The sequence below is a fragment of the Periplaneta americana genome, chromosome 8 (assembly GCF_040183065.1).
Source record: "Periplaneta americana isolate PAMFEO1 chromosome 8, P.americana_PAMFEO1_priV1, whole genome shotgun sequence".
Taxonomy (NCBI): Eukaryota; Metazoa; Arthropoda; class Insecta; order Blattodea; family Blattidae; genus Periplaneta; species Periplaneta americana.
The window spans coordinates 66402486-66428803 of NC_091124.1; the positions used below are offsets into that span (position 1 = coordinate 66402486).

The 26318-nt window shown below is 34.5% G+C and overlaps 1 protein-coding gene across 2 annotated transcripts in view; it reads right to left on the reverse strand.

Moving 5' to 3' along the window:
* LOC138704780 (G-protein coupled receptor dmsr-1-like) overlaps positions 1–16466 on the reverse strand; it is a 156986-nt gene extending 140520 nt beyond the window's left edge. Inside the window, exons 1-2 of one of the 2 annotated variants that reach the window (XM_069833014.1) lie at positions 16334–16466; positions 15027–15579 (exon numbers count right to left, since the gene is read on the reverse strand). The gene's annotated coding sequence lies outside the window, so the exon portion shown is untranslated. Of the gene's footprint in view, positions 1–15026 lie in introns of both variants that reach the window. The other variant, XM_069833013.1, reaches the window with a different exon arrangement.
* Between the last annotated feature and the right edge of the window lie 9852 nt (positions 16467–26318).

A 26318-nucleotide genomic window follows, 5' to 3' on the forward strand; every position in this document is an offset into this window, starting at 1 on the left:
TCTCTTCATGAAACCTGATAAGTAATGTTTTAACTGCTTACTTACTGGCCTTTAAGGAACCCGGAGGTTCATTGCCGCTCTCACATAAGCCCACCATCGGTCCCTATCCTGAGCAAGATTAATCCAGTCTCTACCATCATATCCCACCTCCGTCAAATCCATTTTAATATTATCTTCCCATCTACGTGTCTGCCTCCTCAAAGGTCTTTTTCCCTCCGGCCTCTCAACAAACACTCCATATGCATATCTGGATTCGCCCATACGTGCTACATGCCCTGCCCATCTCAAACGTCTGGATTTAATGTTCCTAATTATGTCAGGTGAAGAATACAATGCGTGCAGTTCTGCGTTGTGTAACTTTCTCCATTCTCCTGTAACTTCATCCCTCTTAGCCTTAAATATTTTCCTAAGCATCTTATTCTCAAACACCCTTAACCTATTTTCCTCTCTCAAAGTGAGAGTCCAAGTTTCACAACCATAAAGAACAACCGGTAATATAACTGTTTTATAAATTCTAACTTTCAGATTTTTTGACAGCAGACTGGATGATAAAAGCTTGTCAACCGAATAACAGGAATTTCCCATATTTATTCTGTGTTTAATATCCTCCCGAGTGTCATTCATATTTGTTACTGTTGCTGGCAGGTATTTGAATTTTTCCACCTCTTCAAAGGATAAATTTCCAATTTTTATGTTTCCATTTCCTACAATATTCTCGTCACGAGACATAATCATATACTTTGTCTTTTCGGGATTTACTTCCAAACTTATCTCTTTACTTGCTTCAAGTAAAATTCCTGTATTTTCCCTAATCGTTTGTGGATGTTTTAACTGCTTGTATTCCATAAATTTTTAAGGAAACTCTATAGTTAAATTTGCACTGTCCACCGTTATGGGCTAACGGTTATCAAGTCTGACCGTGAAACAAGCGAGCACGTGTTCGTATCATGCTTGGGACAAGTTACCTGGTTGAGATTTTCCTACAACCAACTGAAGCAAAATTGTTAGGTAGCTTTCGGTGTTGGACCTCGGATTCTTTTCGCCATCAGATTTCGAGCTTGCTCCAATGTAGAGTCAGCTGCGGCCCGCTACCGAAATTGGACCCTGGTATATGGTCATTAGTTGCTAGTGGTAATGCTATGTACGGTAGCAGAATGGTCCCACGAAACCGGCCTACGTGCGAAGACAGACGCCAGCCCGTGCCCCTCTCCTCACGGGCGACTAAGAGAATAAGCATTTGCAACACCGTCTGCCTAAAGGTGCGTACACACTTAGCGAACGAACAACGAACGAACGACAAACGAATGTATTTGCTGATTGAAATCGGAACGAGTGTACGTCGCAGCAAAAGCAAACCAATCGTTTGGTTTGCCTTCGGAAGTGATCCGTCGCTTGTCGGTACATCAAAGGAAGTTGGTATTCGTTGTGGACGGGATTTGCCACTAGCTTGTAGTTCGTAGCAGAACGCAGCGCTTAGTTCAATTTCACCAACAGGATGTCGAAACTGGAGTGGACGGAAGACGCTGTTATAAATATTATTAATGCATATAGGGAGCAGGAAACTTTATTGAATCCCAAGCATCCTACTTACCACAATAAAGTAAGAAAACGATGATGTTTGAGAAGCTATTGGAAAGATGTTCAGCTGTAAAGTAGGCAAGTCAAACACGTGCAAAATTTGAAAATTATTTTTGTTTATTTATTTTAAGTGGATACATATTTTTTGTTTATTGTAGGCAGCAGAAGTCAAAAAGAAAACTGAGTCCCTACTGACATAATTCCAGAGGGAAAGACAGAAGTCCACAAAAAGATCTGGCATGGGAAGTGATGAAGTGTACGAGTCAACTTGGTTCGCGTATAAACATATGTCGTTCCTTTTGGACAAATTTATGCCCAGAAAAAAACAAAGCTCCAACCTTGTGCACACAAAATAAATTATTGGCACTGAAAAGTGCCTTTTCGTAAGCATGATGCGCATTCGACAAACACAGACAAATGTCTATTTTTAGTATTTTAAGATAATTATTGTCAGTGAGGTATCCGTATATTGAAACTTTCCCCTGTCTTGCAGTCGTACCTTAATAAAATCTCCCAGTTCCTCAATTATAGCTGTACATACTTCTGGAACAATCCTGGTAATCAGCTGTTTCAACACTTTGAATAAATACATTAAACTTGTATACGAATCCCCTGTAGCAAGATATCGAAGTGTTAATGCTAGCCTTTCCTGAATAGGTATTGCTTCTCGTCAGCCTGTGTCTTTCTTGGAAATTTTGGGCCCTATTTCGCACAGAAATATTTCGAAGTCTGTTTCTGAATTGCAACAGAAGTTGTGAAACTGTCCCGATTCTATTCGACGTAAATCATGAAGCAAGTCAGTACCTCTAATATTGATTGCGACTTTCGTAGAGTGGCGTCTGCTACCATCGCCTTTTGTTTTTAACTTTATTTTTATTAAACTGCCTATAATAACAACGGCTGCCTTGCTACAATTATATTTTCGTCTGCCATTATTGCGGATAATCAGCGAACGTGAATGTTTTCTGACCATTTGCTGATGATTTGTATGTTGCTCCAAACAGCGAACGAACAACGAAATTTCACTTCTCATTCGTCCGTTATTTGTTCGCTAAGTGTGTATGCACCTTAAGATATCCGCTCACAGAATGTTCGCCGAGCTCCACGATAGCACAGACGCCGAATGCTGGCTCATACTTCATTGTATCTCCGCATTTGCCAGTGTAATGTTGAAAGAGGAACACTAACGTCACAGATCAGTCTTCCTGTCTTGTGCAATACGCGTGTCATTAGCGTCAGCATCACCAGGATTGAACCTCAGTTCGCGAAATGACATGCTGCGGTGTTATTTACATGAACAATATATTTGTGTGTATAATTCTGAAAGAGCAACATAAGCTGCACGTATCAGTATTCGTATCTTGTCCAACACAGGCATCATTAATATCATCACCAGGATCGAACCCCATTTCGTGGAATGACAATCTTGCGCTGTAAACAATATACGAGTCATAACGTCCAAAGTGACAATGACGTTGAAGGAGATCACGGATCATTTTTATTTTGACCAACACAGGTATCAAAATGTTAAGAATATGCCAGCGATGTCTTGAATTTTTTTGGGCTTTTAATATAATAATGTTATTATGAAAACAAATTAAACTGCCATATCATTAATATTTTAGTCATACGGATGACTGAAAAATGGGTGGCAGTTACACGTTAGCCATCATTTAAAATATTCTAAACAGTCATCGAAACTAAACAGACGCCATTGTAAACCTGAATAACCATATTTTAATACCTTAAAGACTAATCCGAATAATATTAAGGCATGCTCATAAAAACACCTCATTGAAAAAAAGAAATAGTTTTATATTCGAATGCAACAAATTAAATTCATGCGAATTTCATTCGTATTAGAGAAAATCTTATTCCTAATCTATTCCCCCAGTTTTATGATATTATATAAAACAACTTTGTATAATTAAATTGATAAAATTATTATTAATTTTTGTTCCAACGGTTGAAATTCGCTTGCTGTGTGTGTCGGTCGCAGAGTTCGCGAGACTTCGTAACGATGAGTAATCTCAAACGTCAGTCTCCCTGACCTTGATCGCGTAACATTCTGTACGACGGGAGAGCCTACCTGCTGAGCTCCTTTGTTCCGGTGAGTTATTTTTATTAAAAACTGACATGATATTTATGTCAACATTCTGAAATTTTCACAGTGGAATCAATATACCCTAAAGAATTAAACACATGTTTTTTCGTCTGCAAAATTAATTGCATTTTTTTTCTATATTTTTTAAATTATTTTACGGTGGGTAACTATTTAAAAAATTATATATTTTTCTTTCATTTTAAGGGCATTTATAAAAAAGGCTCTCCCTTTTCGAATTGCATTGAAATGATTTTTCCAGCTTCCTTTACATAGTAATAAAACTTCGATGAATAAAACCGTGTTCTTTGTTAAAGAAATATTTTAAATTCTGATTGCTGCCAAGCTATGAAAGATATAAATACAGTATTGCTTGAAATTCATATTTAGAACATACAAAATAACTTACTGCAATATTTTTAACTTTTGAGACATCATGGTTCAAAAACATACTTTTTTGGTTGGAATGACCCAATGCTAGAATCAAACCATAGTTCGTGGAATAACAAGCATGGGGTCCACACCTGTGGAGTAACGGTCAGCGCGTTTGGCCGCAAAACCAGGTGGCCCGGGTTCGAATCGCGGTCGGGGCAAGTTACCTGGTTGAGGTTTTTCCGGAGTTCTCCCTCAACTCAATACGAGCAAATGCTGGATAATTTTCGGTGCTGAAATTAGGATTCATTTCACCGGCATTATCACCATTCAGACGCTAAATAACCTGAGATGTTGATACAGCGTCGTAATATAACCCAATAAAAAATAAGCATAGGCGGTTACTTACATTAAAATTATCAGTCAACATAATGTGGGAACGAATGTGGGAACGAAAAGAGAGTAACACTGACAGAAGAAAACTGACGACACTTGGGACTCTCACATTTTCTCAGTCATATCACATACCCCAAGGAGTATCACATGGAAGGAACTCTAGTATATTCCATTTAAAACTCCGTCTTTGCCGTGAAGATTGAATTCAGAGTATAGCTGGAGGTTATAATAACTTAAAAAGGTAGTCTAGAAGATGGCACTATGTTGACTCCATGTGTGGGGTAGCTTGGAGATCAATACGAGATACCTAACAGTATTACAAAGTTGAGTCAAAAAAATGAAAAACTGCTGGTAGCTTACTCAAATGATAAATATGAGAACTGTGTTTCAACATGTGTGCAATTTAATGAAAGTAAATTATTGTACGCCGGAAAACAGGTGTTGCTCACTCAGTACGACAATGTTTGAAAAAATGACATGGGCAAGTAACAGTGTACTTAGCTCTGAATCAGTATCGGTACGCCAGTTTTCGGCAACAAAATATCAGGATTTATAATAATTTACATTACATTACAGATGTAATTTATTGTGTTACCTTATTAGTGCCTGACTGGCGAATGCTGAAAATATAGCCTATCACGACACATTTTATGCGATAGTATTATAACATATAATAAATCAAAATTTGCGCCTATGTGTACTGCATTGCCACTAACTAAATTGAGCTGCAGGAAATGGAAGTCAGCTGTACACTAATGCTCTGAATTTGACATCCCTTCAGACTGTGTTATCTGTCCATTCTACAGAACACAAAACTTTATCCATTCTCGATGAAGGGGAAAGTGAACCATTGTTACATTATTCCCACGATAGTCTCCTTCAATCTAAAGGCTGGGTCATAAGTCACCGTACCCTTAGATATATACACTGTAATGTACTGTAGAATTGAAGACTAGATGATCTCATATATTGTTTTACTTCTTTAAATAATAGTATATTACGATACAAGGTTGGGAAGTGCTGTTTACAAAGTCGAGGAAAAATTTGATAAACGAACAGAGCAAGTTTTTGAATTTCCGAGATTCTGTAATGCGCTTCACAATCGTGTATTGTACAATACAACTTTTTTTGCACGATCATATTTTTAAAATTGCAAATACAATATATTTTGAACTGAAAATTTAAAGCAATACTTACTATTTCAAAGTCTTAAAACTGCACTGTAATGATAACTAAGTAACAATAAGTACATGTAATGGGGTCTATTTCAATATAGATTTATGTTATGAAGAATGATTTTCCTAGCAACAATTTTCTGATTGGGAATTCTAACTTTCAAGGCCTAGCAACAATAGCTGTAAATACAACAAAAAACACGATCGTGCAAAAAACTAATAACATAACTAAGTCTTCATTAATAATATTATAGTATATATGCGTGCATTGGTAAAGATTCAGAAACAAAATTTGGACACTGAGCATGCGCAATATGTTATAACTAGAACATGGAAAATTCAGATGGCCCAAATTATGTTTCTGGATTTGTACAATTCTCTCTTTTCCTACACTTCATATTTAAAATAATTTTTTTCATATAGACTTATCTAGAAGTATTACAAGGCATTCTTGCCAGAAAGAATAGGGTTCCTTCAGTAATACGGTCTTATGACATATTTTTAACAACGTAAGAAAATTATCTTGCCTCTCATACAATGAAACATAGGTTAGAATAATTTTAATATATTTGGATAAGTCGAATAGGGTAGCATTATTATACATTTGGTAATATAGTATGAAAATGTCATAAGTTTGGCTGAAATAATTTTTCTATGAAATGCAGTAATATTTAGAAAGCAGCGTTTAAAGTTATTATTCGATCGAGGCGAGTGGAGCCGCAGGTGTAATGTAAACTATCGCGATGACCTATTACGAATGCAGTAGTAGTACAGGGAAATCATTTTATTTTTACTAACATTTTCAATATTAACCTGACTATACCTTTGGGATAAAGATTGAAAACCGGAAACACTGTTTGTTTCCCCCTTCCACGACCGAAGTTTGAAGACACTAGTGTAAAATACAATACAAATAACTTCACTAGGTATAGGAGGGAAGAAAAGTTGTGCATCCATTTACGTAAACTAGGAAATATTACGATTTTGAGTTTGATCATTTTCGTTGGGTTTTTTTAAATAAAAATACAGTACTGTATTAACAGTAAGTATTTTTACTCACTAACTGAACTATCCAATCGGACGTATTTATTATGCAATGTTTACTATACTGTCTACAGCACATTAGCATACAATATTTGCAGTGCATTTAAATTTAAAAAATAATCAAAATATGGATATTTAAACAAATTATTGAAAATGGTGGTCGTTCATTTCGATTCAGGCTTCAACTCTTTTGTCCATATTAAAAACGTTTTCAAGGATATCTTCTGAAATTGAATGTCTTGTTTCTTGAATGTAATTATTTAATTATTCTATTGTTGTAGGATGTTTAGCAAACACAACTGTTTCACAGTAATCCCAAAGAAATAATGCAAAGCTCTCAAATCAAGCGACATGGGGGAGCCATAATCCTACGCCCGTCGAAATAATTCTGTACCTACTCCTTAACAGTGTACGTTACGTACTGTCAATTCAATCTTCACTTCTGCCCGATCCGCAATGATAAATTTACTCAGATATGCTATCTACTGTCCGTCCATGTGGTTATGTAAGAGGGGAAATCACGTGACAATTCCTTACTTAACGATGTCCTTTTATTTAAATTATTTTAAATAGTTGTATAATATTAGGTAGAAGTCCAATTCCTAACAGCAAATGTTTTCACAAAAGAGCTAAGATAGCTCAGCCATTAGCCCTTACAGAGGGGCCAGCAGAAACGGGTGGGGGAAACCGGGATGCGACGTAACTAAACGGACGCACAGTACCGTGCGAAAATATGATTCAATATTGAATGAATGTTCTTTCTTCACTGAAAAATGTGATCATATTTCTGAAACATACTGTACTCACTCATTCTGTACTGTTTATTTTGACCGTAAGACGACTTTGCGGCTTTGGTTGCATGTGGAATTTTGCTACTAGAAGGAGTGGGAGTGAAGTACATTCAAAAACTCAGGTACAATAAAAATTGAAGTAAAAATAAAATGATGTCCCTGTACAAGTGGCGCTCTGGACTGCAAGACTCCACTGACCTCGGTCGAGTAATAAATCTTTATTGATCACATTAGGGCGCCATTATTTGAATAAAAACAATTATTACATACAAAGGCCTACTCGCAATACAGGAATATTATATATATATATATATATATATATGAGATTGCTCAGAAGTAAACTCTCCTTAATATAAACAATATCTATGAATGAAATTCTGCCTGATATGCACATCTATTATCAGGCAGTACATCTCATTTGACAATTTATTGTCTGTACTCATCATTCTGATGTAGCTAGTCAGTGATGTATGCAATGGAGGGGAAAAAGGAACTGGCCACTCTACCCCATTATCTCTTAGTTGTCTCATGGGTAATGCCATATTGGTGTCACGTATCAGGTTCAGACCTATCTTCGGACAGTTGACTAAACAACGAAATATAAACAAGTAAAAACTAAAATATTTTTTCCCTGTTAATGGCCAACTCCCCTAATACTAGTCGATCCTTGGTAAATCAAAAAAAAATATATCATTAACCTATCCAGTATAACGTAACGAGACTTCTAAAACAATTCGGTATTTAAACTTGACTTTATCTTCTCTTCTCGTCTTAACTATGATAAGAAATTTGCTTTTTACTTTTCAAATTATTTTCACTTAAGAGTTCTATATAATTTCTTATGGTATTATTTCCATGTTGTTTAGTGTCGATTTTGTTATGCTATTTTTTTTTAGTATGTTAGTATTCTGTTCTTTAACTTTGTGTTAAATTTTCACTGCTTGTATACTTTGTAACCTGGTAGAGTTTAAGAGAAGGCCCTATGGCCTTAACTCTGCCAGTATTAATATGCTAAGGCCATAGGGCCTTCTCTTCTTCTTCTTCTTCTTCTTCTTCTTATTATTATTATTATTATTATTATTATTATTATTATTATTATTATTATTATTACGTTGTCTAGTAACAGAATTTTCTCTTCTTTAATTTTAAGTTTCATAGAATCTAATCATAGTTGGGGGGGGGGGGGGAGTGAAACCTACAAAGTAGGACTAGTTTTGTAGAGCACGTACGGTCAAAAGACGCATTGGATTTAAGAGAAAATTCTGATAGTGTAGTGCATCTGTATGTATAATATTGCTGAATAAACCCATCTATTTATCTAGAAGCAATTAGTGACGTTTAGGAAGGACTATATTGCAGGTATCATTATGCTATACTGTAAGTGACATTTGATATTAAATATTCTGTAGTTTTCTCTTAATATCCCATAATTTCATACAAGTTTATTCAGAATGTAACATTTTCCATTCGCAACCATCTATTGTTTGTCAATAATTCCGAGATTATTACATTCCATACACACAATGTGCATGTTTTATATTATGTGATGATATAGTTGTAAGCTGACTTGTGTCGTATGAATAACACAAATGCATACATATAATTATGAATTAGTATACATCTGTAGAGTATACAGTGGTATGTTGAAGTCTGAATTTTAATTAATTTGTACTATTAGCTTTATTGTAAGCAGAGGATGACAACATTAAATATTTACTCTTCAGAGTATATGTTTGCTGAAAATATAAGCTAATGCATTGCTTACGGAACTCAACAGTCACTCTTCTAATTTTAGAAACTTCCCAATTTTTTTTTGCCCCTATCTTTATCTGTAAGAGTTGCTAAGTGTTTCTAGATTGAACTTTTTAAGCTAAAGGTCAAATTTCGAGAATATGGTTTAATCTGAAAGAGTCTGAAGTTTCTTAAGGATGTCTATATGTTGGAACGGTAGATCAATATCAATATCAATATCAATATAATCTTTTATGAATTTTAGGTGAGGTAAGTCCGTTTCTATATCCCTAAACATTTAAAAACTTAAGACGTGTTGTCTTTTTTTCCTTTCCATAACTGTTTCAAAATTGATGTTAATTCCTTAACTCATTCATTTTGGCATGTAATTATTTTAGAATTAAAGTGTTTTAGTTTCTAAGAACTTCAGAATTTCTGTTGTGATTTAGCAACGTTTAATTTCTGGTAATGTTTACTTCAGTTAAATTTTGCTTTGAAGACAAATTTTGCTTTTATAGGCCTACGTTAATATTGAAACAAAAGTTCTCACTGTTATAAATTCTGTGCCTTTCATTTGATGTAAGTTCAAAATTTTATTCAGAATTTGTAAAATTTTCTTTGAAATTTAATTGTCTTTTTTACGATATTTTCTAACTGCATATTATCATACCTAGTATACCAATAAGTGAACAAATAACTATTTTTTGTTCGTGTTACTCAGTACGACGACGTTCCTTACGCTTCTTTAGAGTGAATTTCGTATCGAGAAGTTTAAAAATATTGTTCACAGAAAACATCCTTCTTTGTAAGTTATCTTCTAACCTGAATGTGATATCTTATTACCTGTGATGTGTTTATTCATCGTAAGTCTTACTCTGAAGTGAGAAATTTGGTTTCCATATGTTAATATAGAAACAGAGCTCTTACAACTTTCAATATAATGCAATTCATTTGGACTAATTTCAAAATGTTATTGTAATTTACAACTTTCATGACTGAGATTTAATTATTTGTCCTGAGAATCCTTTTTAATTTCAGTATAGTTAGCATATCAAATGAATGAAAACATTGATTCATGCCTATTCGTGTTATGCATTACAACGATGTTCCTTACGCTTCTTTCGAGTGAATTTCATATAGAGAAATTAAAAAATATTATTCACAGTAAATATTATTGTTTCTAAGTTATCTTCTGATATATATTTTATTATCCTATTCAGGTGCGATGTGTTTATTCTACATTAAGTCCCGCTTGGAAAGGAAAAAATTGGTTTCATACGTTAATATTGGAAGAAAGAAAGAAAGATTTTACTAATTTAAATATTTCACAACTATTTTGGTTGAACTTCGAAATTATATCTAGAATGTTTAATATTAGGCCTACTGTTGAAATATAATTTTATCTGATAATCTTTCTAACTACATATCTTAATTATAATATTCAACTTATTTCATATTTTTGTTTTCATATTTTCCGATAATTTTATATCTCTAATGTGATAAGTTGAGCTATATATAATCTTAATTTTCCTTATTGTGTGTACTTAGAAATATTGTACTCACTGTATACTTTGTACTGCACTATTTTATTACTATTATTATTATTATTATTATTATTATTACTATTATTATTATTATTATTATTATTATTATGAATAATTGTCTTTTTTTTTTGTATGCCTCATTTATTTTGACCTGCTGTTCACATATTATTATGCTTTTTTCTTTCTTTCTGTATGTTATATATTATGTCTGATTTCTTCTTATTTGTTGTTTATTTTTTATTATTATTATTATTATCTTATTCAGTTTTGTGTGTAAAATTGTAGTGTAATTTGTAAATTTGTAGTGTTTTTGTAACGCAGTCTTTACTCCTGGTTGAGTGTTAGAGAAGGCCGTATGGCCTTAACTCTGCCAGGTTAAATAAATCATTATTATTATTATTATTATTATTATTATTATTATATAAATAAATGAACAAAATAACTTATAGTGTTATTTTAAGTCTGTATCAATTAATATTTTACAACAACACTTCTTATGTTTTGGGAACAGAATTAAGAAGTTCAAAAATATTGTTCACAATAGTAATTTATTTAAGTAGTGTATAATCTTCATAATGAAATATAATATAAAAAGGAAATTGTTACTGCATCAAGTGTTTATACAATTAATTAATTAATTAATTAATTAATTAATTAATTCTCTGCACCTCTGCAGTAGGAAGAACAGGAACCTATTTTACCAATACAAATAATTACTATAGAACCTACAATATTTTACTAAAGCTAACAAGGCAGTTTATGCTGTATTTGTTTTATTTGTTCACTTTTCAAAATATATATTCACTTTCTATACAACAAAACACTAAGACTGAAAAATAATTCTAACTAAAAAAATAAAAACGTGTTCTATAACTTGGGTCATCTACGAACCAAAGCAACAAACATAACAAAAGTAATCAATACTTAATTATGAAATAATAATGTTAACAGTAAAGAAAACTGAGATAACCAAGGATAGCTTATGTAGGTAATGGAACGCTTCGGAGTTAACAATAAAATATGATGTGGGGTCAGAAAGACCCCAGACAAGTGTCGAGGGTTAAATCTTGGCTTTTTAATTTCGCTAAACTTGAAATTTTATTTCGTATTTTAATGTTGACATTTATATTATATTTTTGTCTGGCAATCCCTTCCTAATACCACATCATAATATAATTACCTTACAAAGTAAATGAAAAAATTAGCTTCCCATAGTACTTTAGTTTTGCTATGTTACCTCAGATATTTTCACATCGAAATATTAAAAAGAAATCGATCAAATAAAATGTTTTCTATAAGTTATTTTTTTATCTGTAGGCCCGTTATTATCTATGAAACTTCGTGTCGGGTAATAAGGCAAGTACGACTTTTGGTTTTATTGCATCCACTCAACGACGGAACGCGTGGCTTAGCATACGAAAACTTATTCTTACATCTAACCGACTAATCTCCCTGAAGAGTTTTGCAGTTTCCCCCTAAGTTTCTCCTTCTAATGTCTTAAGAGTATTGGTTTCCGCATATTACCTTCCTCTATACCGAATCATAATGGCATTAACTTTAGACGGTCGTTAAATAAATGAATGAATATGTAGACGATGAAATTATGATTAGTGATGAAAATTATATTGAACATGCTGGCGGTAATGATTATATTGGAGAAATTGTTTATGATGACGGTAATTACAGAGGCAATAATGGTGAAGCTGATGACGACGGCTGTGATAATAGTGTGATTGTGATAGTACTAATAAAATGATTATGAATTCGTAGGATTATTATAAAGTAACCAACATAGGCTAAAATTAATATAATTTTTAAACTATTAATTATACACTGAAGTCGCTATGCAATCTGTGATGAATAGAATTAATGATTTCTTGCTAAAGCAAATGCTTCAATTGCCATGATGGAACAATCAACTTTTGAAAGACAAACAGAAGTTTGTTAGCAATTTGGCTTGCGTATTACACAAATTTTCCATGTTTTAGAAAGTGGTTTTAAATATTAAAAAAAAAAACTGTTTGGGAGCATGTATTATAAATTTGTTAGAAACTTCATTGTGTGTTAACATTTCGGACAAAAATGCATCTGAGAGACGGTCCTTCTACCATGCATTCTTATCGTGCATTAATTAAGATGTCTGAAGAATCGGTTCAGTTCTTCATAAAATAAAATTTAAAACAGGGACATTCAGGTTGCAGAGGTTCTTCATGAAAGCCAAAACGTAGCTAGACAACATCCAATAGTGATCAGTGCTAATTCGTTAAGCAAGCGTCACAAATCACTGTTTGGAAATTTTAGCTGGCAGAGCTAAGGCCGTAAGCTCTTAAGGCTTTCTCTTCTACTCAACCAGCAAAAAGTATATACATACATGAGTGAACGTACAAGCTACAATGAACACAACAATTTGATTTCGATAAAAGTTACATGTATGCAAAAGTTACTTATGAATTAAACAATAAAATACCATGAACTATTAATTAAACAATGAGACACAAACTGTGTAGCAAAATAAACTATTATACAAAGAATGTTAACATATTTCAAATAATGTTAGATAATAGGAAGAGATTATTATGAGACAATGAAAGTACCGCGCTAACAGGATGCATGTCTAAAGAAAGGAGTTACCATATAATCAGAGACCATTTAAATCAGTATAATTAGGATGACTTGATAAGAAGGTTATCCTTTAAGCTATTTTTAAAATCGTTTATTGTCATGCAGCCAGTAATACTTTGTGACAAGGAATTCCATTGTCGCGAGGTGGAGACTGTGAAAGGTGAGGAGTAACAAGATGTTCTATGAAGAGGTATACTTAGCGTGCCACAGCTAAGTGATTTGGTATTTAAATCATGATTAGAGAGTAAATAAGAGAAACGAGACGAAAGGTAATTTGGTGATGAGATGTACAGAATTCGAAAGAGTAAACACAAAGAATGTAAAGTTCTACTTTTTTGAGTCGGAGCCACGAAAGACTTGCGAAGGACGGTGATATGTGATCATATGCCGGATGTTGCACACGTATCCGACGCACATATTCTGAACTCTGTCAGTTGTACGCAGACTTCTGAAAATAAGTATATTCTTACGAACTGCAAAAAATGTTTGAATTCAAGAAAGCTGATTATGAAAAGAGATATAAGTTTTCATTACTTGTATTAACTCAGATGAAAATCAACTAGAATGGTTATCTGAAATGCTGTGGACAGACGAAGACCACTTTAGTGTCAATGGTGAAGTCAATACGCATTATTGTCAAATATGGACAACAGACAATCCACATGCACATAATATTTTTTGTTGGGTTATTTTACGACGCTATATCAACATCTCAGGTTATTTAGCGTCTGAATGAAATGAAGGTGATAATGTCAGTGAAATGAGTCCGGGGTCCAGCACCGAAAGTTATCCAGCATTTGCTCGTATTGGGTTGAGGGAAAATCCCGGAAAAAACCTCAACCAGGCAACTTGCCCCGACCGGGATTCGAACCCGGCCACCTGGTTTCGCGGCCAGACGCGCTGACCGTTACTCCACAGGTGTGGACTGCACATAATAAATTCCATTACACATTCAAAGCGGTTTCGTTCATCTTGATTTCTCAATTTTTTTTACAGTTTTATTAATTCATACTATATTAGCTACTTTATAATAACTGTATACAGAGATTGTGTGTATGATTATGACCATTATATTGGTTGTAATGATGATACTAATGGTGGTGATATCACTGACGATAGTGGTGACTGTAACGGTCACAAATACGGCGTTAGGAACAGTAATGGTGATAAAGGCGATGAATATGATAAATCAAGTGGGGATCTGGTAAACGATTTTATTGATGACAGCAACGCAAATAATCACAGCTATTTTAATATTTTCCGCATTTTCCATATATCCTCAATGCATTTTACAGCATTAAAGTGCATTAACATCTATTCTATTTGTCACTTGTTGGTATTACGAATTGACAGGAATTTTTAATTTCTGGGTTTGCAAAACTTTCGCTGTGTAGCACAATATGTGACACGGTTATTAAATTTTAAAATTAATTCCTACAGTTTTTTTTTTTGTTACACAATGGACTCGTCGTAAATAAATGACATTTGTTTCACATGTACTCGGATGACAGCGCAACACGTTTAGAATTTCATAACAAAAATTTAGACCAGCTAATAAAAACGATTAATTCGAAAACATACATATTTCACAGCAATTTAATAATTAAAATTGTGGGTTTACTTTTTTTTTAGAATTAATAATAAAATGGATGAATGTTTACCAACAACTTACCTCCCGAAGAAGAGTGTAAGTTACACAATCTGTTGCCGGTTTATGATTGAAGTCCGTTGAAATCCGTCATCGACGAATAACAATGGTTTATGGTTTGACGCTCGTAGTTTTTATGTATAATTACAAGTTTCTTGCGGTTTAGAAGGTAAGTTCAAAGTTGGACACCAATCACGTTTCGATGTTATTTTAGAAAAGCAAAAATAAACGCCCAAAATTTACAACACATTTATTCGTGAAAGTGTATCGATTATAAAATGTTTCACACGTATATCACTAACGCCAAACAAAATGTTTTGTTGTCATGTCTGTGTCAGAAATCACTCGACTTGGAGTTATTTTATTTATTGTGTAAACACACAGTTTTTAAACTAAAACACGATTTAGCAATGATTTATGGATTCCGTACCGTCCGGGATATATCACTTTAAAACGGGAAACGTAAATACACAAGTGTATTAAGTACTAAATGTATTTTTATTCTTGAACAGTGTATGTTTGATTATGAATGCGTAATGACGTAGAATTATTCAAAAGTCCACAAATATGTTCCCCTCTAGAAAAAAACACTTGTATGAATTCAAGTCCGTGACACTAAAAATGTGAACACAAAATAAAGACAAAATTGCGTTTCTACAAGTAGGGTCTATTAAAGATGTGTATATAAAATACGACTGAAATCGGAGACAGAAAATAGATAAAATATGTATGAGCTTAGGAGTTGGACATCATCGTAAGCTCAACAGGTTTTATGAATACAAACAAGGTAACAAATTTAGTAAAAATTATTACTTTATTTAGCATGTTGCTAGCACCACAATTAATTCGAAACGTAATTTTAGAGTAACGAACGAAAATTAATAACTACAAAAATTATAAAATAATTTGGTTTTAATATATATTGTTGTGTGATAGGGGCCAAGTTTCACTCATTACTCGTCTTAGAGATTACGTATAAATGGACGTATTTAATTAATTTTAAAGGTGTAGAGTTAACTCAAAATGGGAAAGGAATAGATATATTTGTAGCAACATAGAAATTGAAAAAAAAAAACGAAACAGAAATACTGTTTCTACGAAATTAGAAAGTAGTTGTGCTATCAAATTCTTTACTCTGTTTTGATATTTATTTTAATTTAAAGTAAGTGAACTTAATAAAAGTTCCGTCATGAAACTGTCGAATATAACCAAATATTTTGTGTGTTATTATATAATTTTAAAGCAATAAACGCTAAAAACTTATGGAATTTTAAACTACTCTAAGTATTTTAATATTCCCCACTTTTCTAATTGTAACGTAGGTCAGTTACTTGAGAAAGGTCAAGAAATATGCATGTACGAAAAGCACTGCCAGTCTCCGTCACTTGCGAATGTGCCGATCGGTCGACGTCGGTGCTGAGAAGCGAAATAGCCGCCACGACCGCCTCGCGTACACTACGAGCGCTCGACGCACCCTGAATGAAAGCAGCTGCGGAGAGTTCCGACAGCGAGTTGCGTCGCGACGACCACTCCTAGGACGTCTTGCGCAGGTCCGAGTGGTGGGGTTAATTGTACGGCTCTTACAGAAAGTTGTGCCGTATAATTGAGATGTATCCCGTAGGGGTGAAGAGGATTTATCTGTTGCTAATTCTGGCCTAATGAACGCACTCCAGAGGATAGACAGTATGCTACATCATGCCAGCAATCAAACTTTCTCTTATTGCCTTCTGAAGAGACGCATTTCTCTCAAAACCGCAAGACTTGCAGTAATACTACGGTAACTGCATATGAAGATGCATTGCAGACTATTAAATTTGTCACAATGTAAACAACCTATAATTTACTGTACAAACGTAATTTAACAAAAAATCAATGGTAATATCTGGTAAACGTCCTCAGGAATAAAAATATATAGGCCTATCAATAATAAATTAATTAAGCAAGTTACAGATTTTGTTTATGTAAGAACTCATATCTCTCTATACAGTAATTGAAGGGTTCAGAGTCATAGTGGGCCAAGCGCCATTTATTAAAAACGGAGTAAGCAAGAGTTAAAGTTAAGTGAATACCATAATTTAATGAAGATAGACATATAATTTAGTTTTAATGTGCACACTTTATATTATTTGCTATATGTTTCATTGAATTATGGTAAGCACTTAATTTTAACCCTTGTTTTCTCCGTTTTTAATGTATGGCGCTTGGCCCACTATGGATCTGACCCCTTCAATTGAAGCGTTGGACCTAATAAAGGTCTAAGTTACAATCTGCTTACTGTGCAGGAGGACCAAAAATGTTACATCGTAATTCCGCTCATAAATTTACTATAGAAGGGCAACATAGACCGTTATTCCATCAATATGTTTTGTACACTAACCGAAGTATACGATTGTATGTTATGGAAAGTCGTATTACACATCATAGAAGTTTGTAACATTTTTAACTCCACAGAATACAGACAATAAACAGTTTTATACAATCAGAATATTTTGAAATATACAAAATCAATAAAAATGTTAAAATGATTATGAAATTTATTTTTAAATCTATATATCGTTGGTTTCTTGGTAAAAGTGACCAAGTCACATTGAAGGCTTCCAAGCATTATCAAACTCTAAGATATAATTTTATATTAAAAACTAATAATATAGCACATTTACCTTCAATTTAATAATTACTAACATCTAAAGAAGTACAGTTATTTTTGGATGGGTCATTAAAGTTTTAAATGTCTTTTCCCAACAATTTTGCATTTTTGACTTGGCCACTTTTACCAAGAAACCGACGATATTAATATGAAGTAACGCCATTAATTTATTAAAGTTTCACTCATTATCATAATGAGCAAACATATAATATTACCAAATAATAACATTATTATTAGAAAATAATTGCAATATTGAGATGTAGAGATACCATTAAATTAATGAAAGTTGTAACAATAATAAATGAATAAAGAAAATTAAATATTACAGTTGAGAAATTGTTGGAGGATGGAATTTGAACCCCTGTCCCGAATACTCAGTATCCATCCCAACAGATGGCTTATCTGTTAAGTATAAATTTTATTAAATATGAAGACAATAACGATCATAGTTTTTAAATGCTGACTGTAAGAGAGTATTGTACGTTCGCTCGGAGAAAAACCAGGGGAAGAGGTGCAATAAGTAAGATACCGAAGCAGTGTTTGTTACACAACTCGACACGCGACTAAGGAAGCAGCGTTGCAACATCTACTAGAGTACGTCACTGTCCGACTTACGATCTATGTTTATTTTCAATAATAACATTTGTCATTTTTGTTAGCCTATTATTATTATTATTATTATTATTATTATTATTATTAGTAGTAGTAGTAGTAGTAGTAGTAGTAGTAGTAGTAGTAGTAGTAGTAGTAGTAGTAGTAGCAGCAGCAGCAGCAGCAGCAGCAGTAGTAGTAGTAGTAGTAGTAGTAGTAGTAGTAGTAGTAGTAGTAGTAGTAGTAGTAGTAAGAACATTCTCTGAATTTAAACAAATTTTATGTAATGTTCGTAAAAGATTTGCATTTCATAATCTCAGTATATAGGCCTACCTTTTCGTTCACTGCAACGGGATAGGTTTTGAGAAACGAATGATTTGTATATACTGTGTAAAATGTAAATATTGATGATTTATATATTGATGGAGTATGGTCATTAGGTGCTAGTGGTAGTGCTATGTACCGTGTGCTCTTCCCTAGAGCTCATGGTAGTCCGTAGATACATGAGGTTAAGGGACTGATGTGATGCCTACGAGGGAAAGTAAAGGATTCTGCAGGCTGTATGAGAGTTCGGGCGCGGTCCGCAGGGGACTTAGGGCCCATTCCAGGTAGTGCAATAGGCCCAATCAGTCGGTCTACGTGTGAGGGCAATCCAAAGCCCGTGCTCCTTCCCTCAAGAGGGACTAATAGGCTAGATAAGAGATGGGAGATGAACTGTTCAATTCCTTATGTAGCAGCATAATGGAAATTGCATCCACGCTGCAGATCTGAAAAAAGACAGAAAATTTTCCGTTGGGGTACTTTCATTCCCCTAATTTTACTTACAATTAATTACAAAAATATTATTTTAATGCAAAAATATAGATTTCAGAATATTCGCAGAAATACACATTTCATGCATTACTTACACCCCAAAACATGGTCGCAAACATGCCCCCTGTCTGTCTGTCTTCCTATAGGTATGTCTCATCGGTGGATAAAAGCTTATCTCTGTTATTGCATTATTGCATTGAATTTGTTCACGTTCAATATCAACGTCAATTTGTCACAGCATGTGACACGTGTAATGAGATATATTTTAGTAAAGAGACGAGTAGTAGCATTATTTTTAAAACGTTGCACTACGACAATCATGTCAATTGATCCCCATAGGAGCAAGCGCGCGCTTTAGAGCTCAGCAGAGCCTGAGCGCTTTACAGCGGAAAGGAAAGAGACAGACGAAAGAGGTGGTATATGCCGCTTGGTCGAGCTATATTCAGGGATGGCCAGCACTGATTGAATAGATAAAGGGAGGAGAACTTATTAAAACAGTATCCATGTTAATTTTTATATTTGTCTGAGAAGTATATGTGTGTTATAAGGATGTAAGTTTTAATTTTAATGCTCATTTTTCACAAGTTCGATTCTTTTTATTCAAAAGAAATATTTTCTCAACTTTTTTTATAGAAAAGTGAAATTTTCAGATATAGGCCTATTTATTTAGTAGCCTTACAGAATTTTTTTCGTAAATCTAATATACCGTAAATACGTATTACTGAAGATAGTGTATTGAAAATTTTGAAAATATTCGCATGGAAATTGTTTGTAAGGAATGAATTAACAAAGAAACTACTGTTACATCATAACCAAAGATATGTGCCAATGTGTTGTAAAAATGCCAGCTCTATAGCTTTATCACATTTCGAGAAAATAATTTAATAATCTGATATAAGAAGTTGCCCACCAATATCACCTTAAAAGCATAATGCGATAAGAGTTTTGTTATGGAATATTATTTACACTTAAAACATACAGGGTGTTTCAAAAATACGGGCCATAATTTTAGGTATGTATTTCCCACATGTAGACAATCAAAACACTTCATTACAACATGTGTCCGGAAATGCTTTATTTCCGAGTTATGGCCTTCACAACATTGAAATTCACCGGAACGTTTTTCTTTCCGCAGGTCGTTGCCGTCAAAGGAGACATTAAGAGGGCACTCTGACAGTTCAATCCGAGGCGAAGGTTACATTCAGTTTGTGTAGGCGTTAGACTGTCCGACATGTATTCAAATCAAGAGCTGGCAGATATACACTTCATGTACGGTAAGGCGGACGGCAATGCTGCGCTGGCTCGTCGTTTGTACCAGGAGAGGTACCCACAGCGACAATGTCCAGATCGGAAGACATTTTTACGTTTCCATTACCGTCTGTGCGAGTATGGAAAATTTAACTCTCCTGGTTTGGGAAGGGGACGACCAAGATCTACAACTCCAGAAGTACAGGAGGAGATTCTGGAGGCTGTGAACATGACTCCTTCTATCAGCACACGAAGGGTAGCGTTGCAAGTCAATGTTCCTCATACGACCGTCTGGAGACTGTTGAAAGAGTATCAATTGTATCCTTATCATTTGCAACGTGTACAGGCCCTGTCACCAGCAGATTACCCTGCACGAGTTAGGTTCTGTCAGTGGTTCTTGCAGCAGTGTGGTGATATTCCGAACTTTCCTGCCTTAGTATTATTTACAGATGAAGCACAGTTCACACGAGATGGCATAACAAATTTCCACAATCAGCATGTATGGGCGTATGAAAACCCACGTGCAACTGTTCCATCTCATCACCAGGTGCGGTTCTCCCTCAACATGTGGGCCAGTATCATTGGTGATGGATTAGTTGGACCCCATGTACTTGTAAACAGACTTACGGGGCAGGCGTACACAAACTTCCTGGAAAACACCATACCTCATGTTTTAGAAGACACTCCACTGATCAATCGTCAACACATTCACTTCTTGCATGATGGCGCTCCTGCACACTTCAATCGTACGGCTCGCCGGTACTTGGATCGAAGGTTTCCTGATCCATGGATAGGTAGAGGTGGCCAAATTGCTTGGCCTCCACGCTCACCTGATCTGAACCCTCTCGATTTCTACTTGTGGGGCCATTTAAAATCATTGGTTTATTCGTCTCCGGTTCCTGATTTGGAATTCCTTCGGAATCGAATTGTGGCATGTTCTGAGGACATACGCAATACTCCTGGAGTTTGGGATCGTGTTCGCAGGTCAATGAGACATCGATGTGAGGTCTGTATTCAAGCAGGAGGTGGACATTTTGAACATCTTCTGTAATGACAACGACCTGCGGAAAGAAAAACGTTCCGGTGAATTTCAATGTTGTGAAGACCATAACTCGGAAACGAAGCATTTCCGGACACATGTTGTAATGAACTATTTTGATTGTCTACATGTGGGAAATACATACCTGAAATTATGCCCCGTATTTTTAAACACTCTGTATACAGCACCTAGGTAACTTTGCTTTGTGTACTGTAATATTGCTTTGATTGTTTTATTGATTACTTTTATAAGGCTAAAGATACCATCAATATCAATTTCCAACTTATCATGCCATACTTAATCTTTTTTTCTTCTTTTGGGATCATTTTCTTTATGAATGATGTGTTTCATCCATTTAGTACAGTATAGTCGTACTACTATGGAATTTATGTGAATAATCCTTCTTAACTCTTTATTATGTTATTAACATTTAAAACACAACTGCAACATTAAGAAATTGGTATTAGTACTTTTGTTTTACAGACAATATAGATAGACTAATATCAAGCAGAAAGAAGCCATATAAAAATAACGACATAAAATTTCACGTTCCGTTTGAAGTTTGTGTACTACTGTTTTCTTAATCCAACAGGCTGCTTATTCATATACACAACCCTTCCTATTTCCATACTTAGCGCTTGATGCCCACACACGATGTCAAGATCAGAAAAATGCGCTTGCTTTGACATCACTGCACTACGAGCTGAAATGTCACGGGTTGGATTCCCTATAGGATCATTGATTTTTCCCATTCTTCTAAGCATTCGGCTAACACTATGTCCCAGAGGTCTACTCATCCTCAACCACAAAGGATTAACAGAGGTATTTCCATGGGAGTAAATGCGACCAGAACGTAATATTGACATCTTTATTGCTACTGAGTGCCGATTGTCTCTTGAGGTGGGAGTCTCAACATCCCGACACCCTAGGGAGCTTTTGAGATCTACAATGGGGTGGCTTTGCTTTGGAGTAGTAGTAATTCCTGTTACAGCAACGGACTGTGAACTGGAAGGTCGTGGCGAGATTTTTCTCGTCATCAAAACTGCAAATGCACGTCTATCAAACTGAATTCTGTATATGTTCTTTCCGGGGTAAAATGGCGGCCGGAGTGTGGTTTTAATTTTTCGACTCTTATGTAGACCTAAGTACGAGTATTTTTCAGTAAATTATCTGGTTAAATGATTGATTAAATGGCAAACTTACTAGTGTTAATTACATAAGCATGTGTGGCTTACAGCTGTTTCGATGTATACTGTACACCATCATCAGAGCCTACTAGATCTCGGCGTCATCTCGACATCGCTGCCTGTTGTAGGGGTGCGTTTGAGTGTTGAAAAGTGGAGTCAAATAGTGTGTGTGTTCTGAAATTGATCTGTTTGTTGAGAATTTGATTAGGGTGTGTTTTAGTGTGTCTGTATATTTCATGTTGTTCTAGTGTGTTGAGTTTTTGGTTTTTGGGTTGTATGTGTATAGGATTTCCATGTCTGTATTTATGTTATTGTATGTATGGTTAGCATTAGTTATGTGTTCGGCATATGTAGATGTATTGTGTCCTCTGGTTATTGCTTTAATGTGTTCTTTGTAGCGTGTTTGGAATGATAAGCCTGTCTGGCCAATGTAGAACTTGTCGCAACTATTACATTTGAGTTTGTATACACCTGTATGGTCGTATTTATTTGTTTGTGTTTTTTGTGTGTTGAGATGTCTTTGTAGTGTGTTTTCTGTTCTGTATGTTATGTTGTATTTCTGTTTTCTGAATAAAGATGCGATCTTATGTGTGCATTTGTTTTCATATGTTAGTGCGATGTATTTCTTGTGTTCTTGTGTTTGTGTTGTGTTTTGTGTATTTTTGTGTTTGTTAAGTTTTTGTTTTGTCTCCCTTATGATGTTGTCTATTATGTTTGGATTGTATCCGTTTTCTTGTGCTATGTATTTGATTGTGTTCACTTCTTCATTGTAGTGTTGTTGGTTCATGGGTATGTTGAGTAAGCTGTGTACCATTGTCCTGAATGCAGCATGTTTGTGTTGTATGGGGTGTTTAGATGTGTTGTGTATGTGTGTGGTGGTGGTGGTTGGTTATCTGTATATTCTGAAAGTGTGTTTGTTGTCAACTTTTGTTATGGTGATGTCTAGGAAATTTATGGAGTTGTTGTTTTCAAGTTAAATACAACCACACAGGAGTATACAAACTCAAATGTAATAGTTGCGACAAGTTCTACATTGGACAGACAGGTAGATCATTCCAAACACGCTACAAAGAACACATTAAAGCAATAACCAGAAAACACAATACATCTACATATGCCCAACATATAACTAATGCTAACCATACATACAATAACATAAATACAGACATGGAAATCCTAAACATACAATCCAAAAACCAAAAACTCAACACACTAGAAGAATATGAAATATACAGACACACAAAAACACACCCTAAACAAATTCTCAACAAACAGATCAATTTCGAAACACACACACTATTTGACTCCACTTTTCAACACGCAAACGCACCCCTACAACAGGCAGCGATGTCGAGATGACGCCGAGATCTAGTAGGCTATGATGATGGTGTACAGTATACACCGAAACAGTTGTAAGCTACTCGTGGTTATATAATTAACACTAGTAAGTTTGTCATTTAATCAATCATTTATATTTAAGTGTTAAAAGCAGTGTACGCAAGATTCAAGATGGATTATCGCGTTAATTTTATTCTCGTTTCTATGTTATTTTAAATTGTATTAGTTCCATATTTGCATTATGTATTTCTTATCTTTGTTCTTTATAGCTGTCCGTAGCATCACTTTCAATGGCCATGGCATTAAATATAATAAATTCAATATAATAACAATATGAACTCCTCGTGTCTAGGTCACGAAAGCACATGAGCTCTACTTCCATGCCTCCATAAGCCGTAAAACGATATGAAACACTATTTATAGTTGTGGCACTTTATCTGGTGTTTCGAAACCGTTTTCGGGCGAATGATAGGGGTGTGAAAGACAGAGAGTGAGTTCATAAAATTTGACTCTCTTTCTCCGAAACTCGGAGTTAATGCGGTCAGTTCACAAAACGAAATTTCAATGACAGAATAAACTTTGCCAGTAGTTCACAATTCAGAGTGTTCATAGATCATTCATTATCTAGTGAAATCAAATGCTTGTGTGTGCCGTAGCACATAGTAAGAACCTTATGGTGAGGGTAAGTGAGCTCGCTTGCTAAGAGAAGGAGCGTAGCGAGGGAGGTAAGCTTCTCAGTCCACATTCTTCTTCCCCTCACGCGCAGGTTGGTTTCACGAGATACTCTTCGAGTTAACTCCTCCTACCTACTCATAAAGAGTTAGGTAAATTTAACTCGCAGATAAATATTGGACGAGTAATTATTTTCGATTTTGATTATTGAAAAACAAATTGCAGAAGGGACATACACTAAAATGAAGTGTCTTTTATTTATAGACAGAAAAGGAAATATTATTTTCATAAACGAAGGTTAATTGAATTTTAAATAATTTTCTTCATCTAAGACATAAACTATAACTTACTACAAATAATTTTAAAAGTTTAACGCAACTGGATTAATCTTGCACAGGATAGGGACCGATGGCGAGCTTATGTGAGGGCGGCAATGAACCTGCGGGTTCATTAAAAGCCATTTGTAAGTAAGTAAGTAAGTAACGCAACTATTCTCATTTGAATTCCACGTCATAGAAGCATTTATTTTGTTCGTGATAAATATATAGTACATAACTGTTCTGAAGGATTCCATTTCGCCTGACAACTTTCCTGAAATTAAAATTTATTTTACAGTTCGTTGCTTACTTTTTACATATATTTTAAAGTGTTATGAGAGAAAACTATCATCCTCCTCGGGGATGAGTAATCCAAGTTATTTGCGTCAGATTTAAAACTTCCAGAGCCGGAAATCCTTTATCCCTTAGGTAATTAACTCATGAAATTGCATTTGTTTAATAGAAGTAAAACGAACATAACATATTCTGAGAAAATTATGTTTATACGCTTAATGCTAATGAACAATTTTAATGTGAACGAAAACGAGATGAGTTAAAAAAGCCATGTATTCATGAAACAGTACGATTAAAAAGGCAGTTTTTCTTTATATAAGGTTTACGAATTAAACGATTTTATCCGTAAAGCATTTAATCTTGTATTAACCCGATGTACTGTATATTTATTGATTAGAGTGTTGCTTTTAGAAGATATTTGAAATGTTAATTTGTTTTTGATTAAGTAAACATTCGAAAGCATAAGGGCCTATCTGGTTTTCAAAGAACATAAACATGTTACCTCGTTTATATAGCTGTTAAGTGGATTAGTAAACACAAAACAGAAAGTAAACCTGTTGATGAAAAGAACAAAAAAAATCATACTGTTGGTTAAGAATCACTGAGAATGTATTCCTGCCATAACATTAAGCGATATACAGAGTGTTTGGTTTTATATCTAAATACGCAGCGGGTGTAATATAGAGATAAAAGTAAGGTTAGAACTTTTTCTGAAAATGTTAAATTTTCGAGTTACGATGTAACACATAATTAATACTTTGCTGGACTAAACGACGTAAATATATGTATAGTACATTATGCAACGAGCCTATAATGATAGTAATTAAGACGCGATGATGTTTATGAAACGAGCGCAAGCGAGTTTCATAATTTGCATACGAGCGTCTTAATTACCATTATAGGCAAGTTTCATACGACTTTTTATGCTCGACCATATTTCTAACTTGAAATTATTCATAACTTTCACGTTATCGTATGTGAATGGGAAGGGAAATGACCTTGTGCAATTTCGTGAATTGTGAGATGTGCGCAGACGCGAAGGTATTGATTTTTTTCCCGAAACGAATGTCGACGACCTTGATGTAATCTCGTTAAACTTGATATAACCTTAAAATTGAATTCGACATTGAAAAACGAGATGACAAATTGAATTTATTTGAATATTATTTA